Source organism: Pinus tabuliformis, chromosome 9 (assembly GCF_031772625.1).
Source record: "Pinus tabuliformis cultivar Carrire ecotype Pingquan chromosome 9, CPIR1, whole genome shotgun sequence".
Classification (NCBI taxonomy): Eukaryota; Viridiplantae; Streptophyta; class Pinopsida; order Pinales; family Pinaceae; genus Pinus; species Pinus tabuliformis.
The window spans coordinates 1,991,317,655-1,991,326,236 of record NC_142307.1 but is presented as its reverse complement, the minus strand read 5'-3'; the positions used below and the strand labels follow the sequence as shown (position 1 = coordinate 1,991,326,236).

Genomic DNA, 8,582 nt, shown 5'->3' with positions numbered 1-8,582 from the left:
TCACTTGTGACTGTCAGGTTGGTTTGGTTTTGAAAGACGTCCTATGTTATCAGCAGCCACAGCCGATCGGTCTCCATCCTGTTGCCCTTCACGGTGGTGAGGACCAGCTCCCCAACGATCACGATCACGATGACGTTCGTCCCTAGTATTACCACGGTGGTCAGGACCAGCTCCCCAACGATCACGATCACGTTCGGCCCTAGTATTACCACGGTGATCAGGACGAGCTTCCCAACGATCACAATCACGATTGTCCCTAGTATTACCAGATCCAAATCCACCATACTTTGGTCGTTGCCCATAACGCCCAAGTGGGGGACCCTGTTGGGCATCCCGTCCTCCTCGTGGTGGCTCAAGCCTTCCAGAAACCACTGGGGGACGTTCATATTTACCCTGTGTCTGTGTCTGTGTCCGTTTTGTAGGTGGCTCATATTTACGGGATGGAGGGACATACTTATCCCTAGCTTGATCGGACGCATCTGCTACAGCTTCACGTAGTGTAGGAATGGGGTGGCCATCTCTGCCTGCATGAACGTGGCTTTGGCGATGATCTTCACGGCGCCACCTCTCATTATCTGCTTCAGTACTGCCAGTTGATTCAACCGCCTTGCGCAGAGCTCGGGGAACAAATTTGTTTGCCGTTGGATGTGAGGCGGCCTTTGAACCTATTTGTTCCTCCTTGATCAAATCTTCTCTTCGTAGCCTCACCTTCTCCTCCAGTTCTCTTTCTCGCTGCTTCTGTTTTTCAGCAATCTCATCCAGCTTGGCTTTTCGTTCTGCGTCCTGTTTGCGTTTTCTTTCCTCCTCTGTAACACAAATATATATATATATATATATATGAAGATTTGATCATAGACGGAAACAAATAAAAAAGCATAACACACTTACAAGTTAAGCACAATCTAACTATATAGAAATAGCATATGGCAGCTTGAATCTCAATCTTACCCTCACGCTTGCGGCCTTCTTCCTCTTCCTTCAATTTGATCAACCTTGCCGCCTCCTGCCTTCGATAATATTCCATTTTTCTGCGCATCTCTCTTTCCTGCTTCCTAATTGCTCGGACCTCTGCAACCCTCTCTTCTCTTTCTCTCTTCAGTCTCTCAAACTCTCCCTCACGATGGCTGACTACTTGATTGTGAAAGACATTCTGCGTTATCAAAACAAAACAAACCCAAATAAGTCCGTCCGTCCGTCCGTCGCACTGGAAAAAACATAAAATAGTTCACCTCCTGCCATGATAGGTAGGAAATTTAAAAAATGCAAAACACTACCTTGTCGCTCACCATTCGTATAAGCCTATTCTTCTGCGCAACATCTGCAACGTGTTGTTGTCTGCTCTCTTCAATTCCTTGCTGTCATTGCACAAAATTGTATTATATTAAAAAGAGCCCCACCCCACCCGTGGAGATTAAAAGGCTAAAGGTTGCAGAAGCAATTCAGTTTTAAATAATCCAATATTCTCAAACTTGGTAAATTATATTAATGTTGGACTGGGAAAGTCAAGATCATGCATTGCTCACCTGCTGTCGGTGTTGGAAGAAAATTTCATCATCTACCAAGTGTTTTTGATAGGCCGCTTCAATCAGAGGGGCTTCTTCTTCTCTTTTGGCCCTCTCCAAGTAATCCCTAGCTTTTTCTAGTTTCTGGAATTTGCGCTCCATTTCCTGCCTTTTATTAAGTAGCTCTTGCATAGCCTGTTCCATGACCATCTGTTTTGTGACCTTTTCCTGTGGGAGAATAATGAGAAGAAAGAATAATGACGTAAGTGTATCTTTCCTCTGCCATAGAGAAAACTAACATTTCATGCGATGCATAGAATTCCTCCTCTTCTCTGCCACTAACATTTACATTAAGGCATGGCATAATTAAGAGAACCATATAAGTACGCAAATACTCCATAATACATAATTAATACTGCATGCATACATACCCCTTCAATAGCAATTGCAATAGCAGCAGGATTTTTGGGCTTCTTCCCTTTCCTTCTCTCAGCTTGTTGAAGCATTAAAGAATTGGCTTCTTCCGATTCCTTCTCTTCAATCTCCCTCCTAATTCTCTCCTCCTTTCTCTTTTGATACTCAAACGCACGTCTCTTCTCTTCCGCTTCTTCAATTATTCTTTGTTGCTTCAATTTCTTGGACTCTTTCTTCTCGTTCCTTCACAATACCATACCATACCATACCAGTGAAAAGAGCAACAATCAACACACACTAGACCAACAATCAACACACACTCAAACAGCTAAAAACAATTAGCTGCTGCAAATCTGGAACATACCATTCCGAATCTTGTCCGACGACTCAAGGTCCTGCACCAATATTAAATCCACCAACTAAATTACAATTACATCCTAGAATTATCAAGAGCAATCATACTCCTAGAATTATGCATGCACATAGACGCATTAATTAGCCTTTTGTGTTCTAAATAATGGAAATTCTCAAAAATACCGAATACTACTTCACCTGACTGCCAAATTGGACAATGTCTTTTAAATGGTCAATTTTCAACTGTAAGAAATTGCACTTGGCAGCATCCGCACTCAGCTTCTCCACGGCAGCAAAATCAGAAAATGGTATCATCCTCGAAAGTGCTGTCATTTTCATGGTTTGGTACACTTGTGATACCTGGAACATTAATCAAGGGTTCACCTAATTTAAAATCGCTTCTTCTAGATTAGAAAACTCTCTCTCTCTATATTTACATTTACATTTTAGTAGACAAATCAGAACTGCAAACACTTTAACACACAGAGAAACAGATCGAATTGCCACCGTAATACAAAAGCATGAATTAAGAGGAAGAGGAAGAATTACTCCCATCAATGCCAAAAGTTGTAAATTTAGTGTTCACAAATACAAATCACAGTAAAAAGCAGTAAACAGTTCATATTGAAACAATGATAGTAGGTACTAAATTGAACAATCACCTGTTGTAACACTCTCAAAGTAGTTAGCCTTTCTAAAGCAGGAATGTATTGCTCCAGCTGCACTTCTGGGACAGGCGAAGCTGAAGACAATTTGTCACTAAGTTCAGAGAGCTTGCCTAGCAAAGGCTGAACTTTGTCAGCGAGATCCAAAGGGTGGAAATCAATTTCCAGTAGATGATACAAATCTTTGACAGTTTGCGGAACATATGTCATGACACCTTTGGAAACCTGACACACAATAAAGAGACCGGTTACCCACAAAAAAATCGTGTAGCATGTACTCAAGACGAAAAAGAAATGTACTGCATGCTGCAGCAGAGAGAAGAGAGAAATCTTTTAAAAGAGGCATTTCAATAATTTCAATAATAACTTTTGAACTTGTTATGCTCACCAATTCAGAAATAAGGGCCGAGCGTGACAACTGAAAAAACAAACAAAAAGAAAGAGATTTTATATATCAGTAGAGAAAATGGAAGAACTCTAGGTACATACATAAATAAGCAAGCAGAAATCTTTGAACACCACCTAATTTAAACTAGACTAGGATCCTACCGTTTCTTTGTTGTCCGTTTTAGGATCCAAACTAAATCCCAAAAGGCTGGCCATTCTTAAACTCCTCTCCTCCTCATTTTTCAGTTCAGAATGGTGAGCTCCATGCTGCTTGTGATCGTAGGGCATAACAGAAATGGCTGCCAACAAGACAGATGATGCCATCAACTGCAAATCCTTGTGGGTCAAGTTTTTATTGTATCTTTTTTGAAGGATAAACAGCTTGTACCATGCATAACCATGATACAAATGACTTTCTGATATCCAAAATATCTTTGTTAGCTTTGAATAGTAAATCGCATATCTTTGTTAGCTTTGAATAGTAAATCGCCATCATTTGGGGTTTGGGAGTCTTCTTAACTATGCACATAACACCATGAATATCTTCTATCAACCGAAAAGCTTCCTGCACATCCATCCAACCATGTCATGTCTGTGATTAATCTAACACTACAAGGCAAAGCATGAAAATGACAAGTTTAAAACTAGTTATAAGTTCACCAACCTACTAGAGCTCAAGCTCGGTTGCAACCTTCAGTTGCTCAAACCTTGTATCAAGGTAAAGCTACAAAGTCTCAGGTAGATTGAGATGAGGCATGTCTTTTTGATCCCTGTACTTAGTCAAATTGACCAGGTGATTACGACTTATTTCACAAAGCCGGCGAAACTCTGTTGTCCGCTTATATTGCAAACAGAAACGGAGGGCTCACTTTGCAGTCATCCGTGCATCCATCCATCCATCCAATTACGAATATTGTAGTCCGCCACCTGAATCCAAAAATGTCCTTTTAACATTTGTATTACGCATTAAAACTAATCCAATATATTGTTGGAAACACTGAGAGGGAGGCAGGCGAGGGGGAGGGGGGGGAGAGTGGGGCGCCTGAATCAGTATTTCTTTTTCCCACTATTGTTTTACCAGTTAAAGCATATATATTCAGAATACAAGATGAACAACAAGAATAAATGCTTTTATTAATATAAACTGTGCGGTAAAATAGATACAATATATAGATGGTTACAATCAGTTGCCAAGCTCTAACTTGGACTTTGGTGAGGCTCCAACCTCCAAAGCACCAACTCTATTTCGCCAAGACACCAATCTTAGACTTAGGAGCACAAACTCCCAAGGACTTCAATCCTTCCTACTTCTGAGGCATCAACCCCAAGGACTCCAATTCTACTCACTTCTGAGGCACCAGCCCCAAGGGTTCTGTCTATTTACAGCTTCTCTGTAGTCTCCAAGCTACAACATCAATGACAGCCAATATTCTTATGAAGTAGTCTTCCCAATTCTTCATACTGCCCACACAAAGTGTCCAGTACCCTTCATGACTTCTGATAATGTCTTCACACAGCTTTAGTCAGTCTACTGTTAGCTGCACTAAGCTCTGCATAAAGAACAACTTTCTGTTCAAGCTTATGTTCTCTGCTGGCTACTTCTCCCCTTCGACTGTCTGCTGTCCTGTTGGCCCTTCGGCCCTCTTTCTGTTCTGTTGGATCCTCTCACTCCCTCTGTCTCCTCCAGCTTATTTTCCACAAAAATGTTCAACAACATTCACCACTCCAACGATCACCACAGTCCTGTGTTTTTACTGTTTTATGCATTCCTCATTCTTCTGTCCATTCGTTTCCTCTTACACCGCCTCTTAGACTTCCTCAACGCTCGCTGTCATTTCCTCTGTGCTCGCTTGCTTCTTCAGCTTCCCATCTTTCAGTTTCCTCTGTCTATTCGTGCTCACAGGACACGTTGAATCAATGGCAAGAACTGAGTCATACGCAGAGGACACATATTCAGAAAACTGTAACAACGCTCATGTTTTCTCATGATAGCAGGCATACACAGGGATGGCATTATTTAATGGACCTGCCACGTCTTGATCGCAATCGCCATCGACATTATTTCAGCCTCCTGAACTTATCGGGACCATTCCTTAATGTATTTCTGCCTCTAAATGCCGCGTAAGCCAAAAAATTCATTTACATAGGAAACACAGGCAAAATGGCTAAAGGGCGGACTTCAATATTAATTCACCCGCAACTATACTGTATCGGGTCCGCAGCTTAAATCACAATCGGCAATTCGTGAGGTCCTTTATATATCAACACCCATGACTCCGCCGATGGCCGACGACCGATCCTCCACTGCTCCGATGGACCGGATGCGATATGGTATTAAACCATAATTTATATGCCCGTCGGGTCCACATGCTTTATCGCAATCGGCAATCGCGGCTTCTGGGGGTCCTTTACACATCGAGACCATGGCATCGCCGATGGCCGATGGCCGATTCTCCTGCGGACGCGATATTATATTAAGCTATATTGCAATGGTGTAGTCGGGTCCGCATGCATATCGCTATCGCAGTTTTAACGTGACAAGGCTTAAACACTGCGATACATAACTCCCGATATGACGGGCGCGATATAATAGGACCATCAGGTCCACAACTGTATATCGCAATCAGAGATTTCAGGGGTGACAGCGCTTTGAGACTAGCGACATAGCAAATGCGATATTACATTAAGGCGATTTATAATGGAGTTGCGGGTCCGTATTATTATATCACATCTATATATATATATATATATATATATATATACTCTTCCGCTCTTTGTACTCCTCTGTTATACTCTTGGCATATGCGATACTCCCGATGGTTCTTCCTTTGGCATTGTTGCTCCAATAGCTGTTAACGCATATATATATATATATATATATATATATGGGTTTGGACTCTGATAGCTCTCAATTGTGTAATTTGCTTCCTCTGATGGCTCTGTTTTGGCATATATATATGTTTTATATATATATATATATGGCTCCTCCGTTTGCTCCTCTTCTTTGGCATATATATGGCATATATATTATATATATGGCATATATATTATATATATGTGTGGCTCATCTTGCTCCAATGTGGCTCCTTTGGCTTGGCAGTGTCTTTCAAAGACCTCCTTGCATATATGAATGCCTCTCTTGCTCTAATATCCTGTGATATGTTTTGATCTACCTCCTTAGGTAACTCCTCTTTGCTTATGGCTTGACTATCTTGATGGCCTTGTTCCTGTCTCTTCATGAATCTGCTTTGCATCCCCTTGGCTTCATGTCATCCTCTAGTATCCAGAATATTGCCATATCGACATCAATGACAACCTAGATCAACATATACATATATCGGCGCAGCAGCTGCTATAGCCGATAGCAGGTTATCTTAATTAAGAGGACAGACATGCCTCTGTGTTTAATTAATTAGTGATATTATAGAACAAAATTCTGCCACACTTGCCATAACCAGAAAACCAGATAGGCCACGGTCAAGCCAGGTTGACAATGCATCCAAATTTTTAGGAAGATTGGTTATTGCAACCAACCGCATTGGTTAAGAACAACAATTAATACACACACACTCCCAAAAAAAAAGGGAAACTACAAGTAGGCTTACCTCGTATAATGCTTCCACCTTCGAATTGTTGCGAAGTACTTCGAGCACAGTCCTATACGTTTCCCACAGAAACTTAAGCCAGGGTGTAACAAGCTCCTGCTCTTTCTCTCCACTGACACTCACACAACTGAGCATCAAGTCCTCTGGCCTCTTCTCTGCCTCTAAGTCCTCCACATGATCCAAGGCAATCCGGCCAGAACTAGCCTGTACTGCTCCACCAGCCTTCTCAGTAGACAGATGCAGGAAATACTTTATAACCTCCTCCAATGAACTCACATTAACTTGCTGGCATACATTACGATACTGAATAAGCCCATCCTTTGCAAACCTGCCACGCCTCAGTTCCACGCAAAGTTCCACATATTTGAACATTATTGTTTCAAGAGGTTTTTGCCATGAATATCTATGTCGTTTTGACGTTATCAAGTCATGAAGAGCTTCTAATGCCGCCTCTTTCCGCCCAACATTCTCCAATTCTGCATACAATAACATCAACAAAGTTAGTTACTCAAAAGTTAAGTTTCACACAAATTTCTTCTCCGTCATCTGCAAACATACATAACACTATGTATGCTTACATATTTTTTTATAGTACTAATCTGGAAGAAAACAATGATACCACTAATTCTACTTATGTCCAAACAACCTACATGCACAACTAAATCTATATCTACATAAATAACAACAGTTACCTTCGGCCCTCTTGAGAGCATTTTCGGGGTTGCCAAAAGTCGCCATGGAGATAAACAATAGAAAACCAACCAAAAACCAGCCAACTTACTGGTAACCTCAGGGCTATACAAACAACTTAGAGGAGGATTGCCCCAAACTTAGGGGATTGACCCACGGTGACAAAAAACACAGTATAGCACCGTACAACGATTCGGAGGCCGAACCGATTGAGAAGCAGATTACGGCCCAAGGAGAGGTGGAACGAGGTCGCATCGTTTGCCTGAAGCAACATGGAGTTGAGCGCGAGTGAGCTTTTGATTTTGAGTTTGAGGTGGTTAATGATTTCAGACTCAACTTTAATTACTTACACTATTTGTGTCTTGGACTTAAAAATATCATTTCATTATATATGAATAATAATATAAAGTTGAGAGGTTTTCGCAATCCGCCGACTCTAGATATTTTTAAATTCGGTCATTTCCTTAGCCGTCATCAATTGATCATTGTTATGGGTAGGAGTTGAGCCACCCTCCATTTATATATTCTAAAGAAAGGTAAAGATTGTGTGAATTTTTCTTTTGGGAAAATATATATTTATGTTAAAATTATATGATGATGATTTAGGAAAAATATCATTAATTACTATAATATGCATATAACAAAGTAGTCTAGATCCATATAGGTCTTGAACTCTTTTTCTCAAACCTTTTAAGCAACAAAATAAAAATTATACTTGGATTTATTTTCAAACCTTCTCTATCTTTGATATATCCAGAAATTAAGATAAGAAATACATTTAAATTTCCAAATGTGAAATCCTACCATAATTTCCTCATAACACAAGTCTCTCTAGGATGATCCTAAGAACCAAGGGTTTTATAGGGTTCTTCCAAGTGCCTCAGATCTTCAATAACCTAGTAAACTCAATGGAAAACAAAAGAATGTTTTCTAAATTGTGGAATGTTGGGTCTAAATGGGAGGAC

At 40.7% G+C, this 8,582-nt stretch overlaps 1 pseudogene; it reads right to left on the bottom strand.

Moving 5' to 3' along the window:
• LOC149157006 (eukaryotic translation initiation factor 3 subunit A-like) lies at positions 1-7,665 on the bottom strand (annotated as a pseudogene).
• Positions 7,666-8,582: the final 917 nt, after the last annotated feature.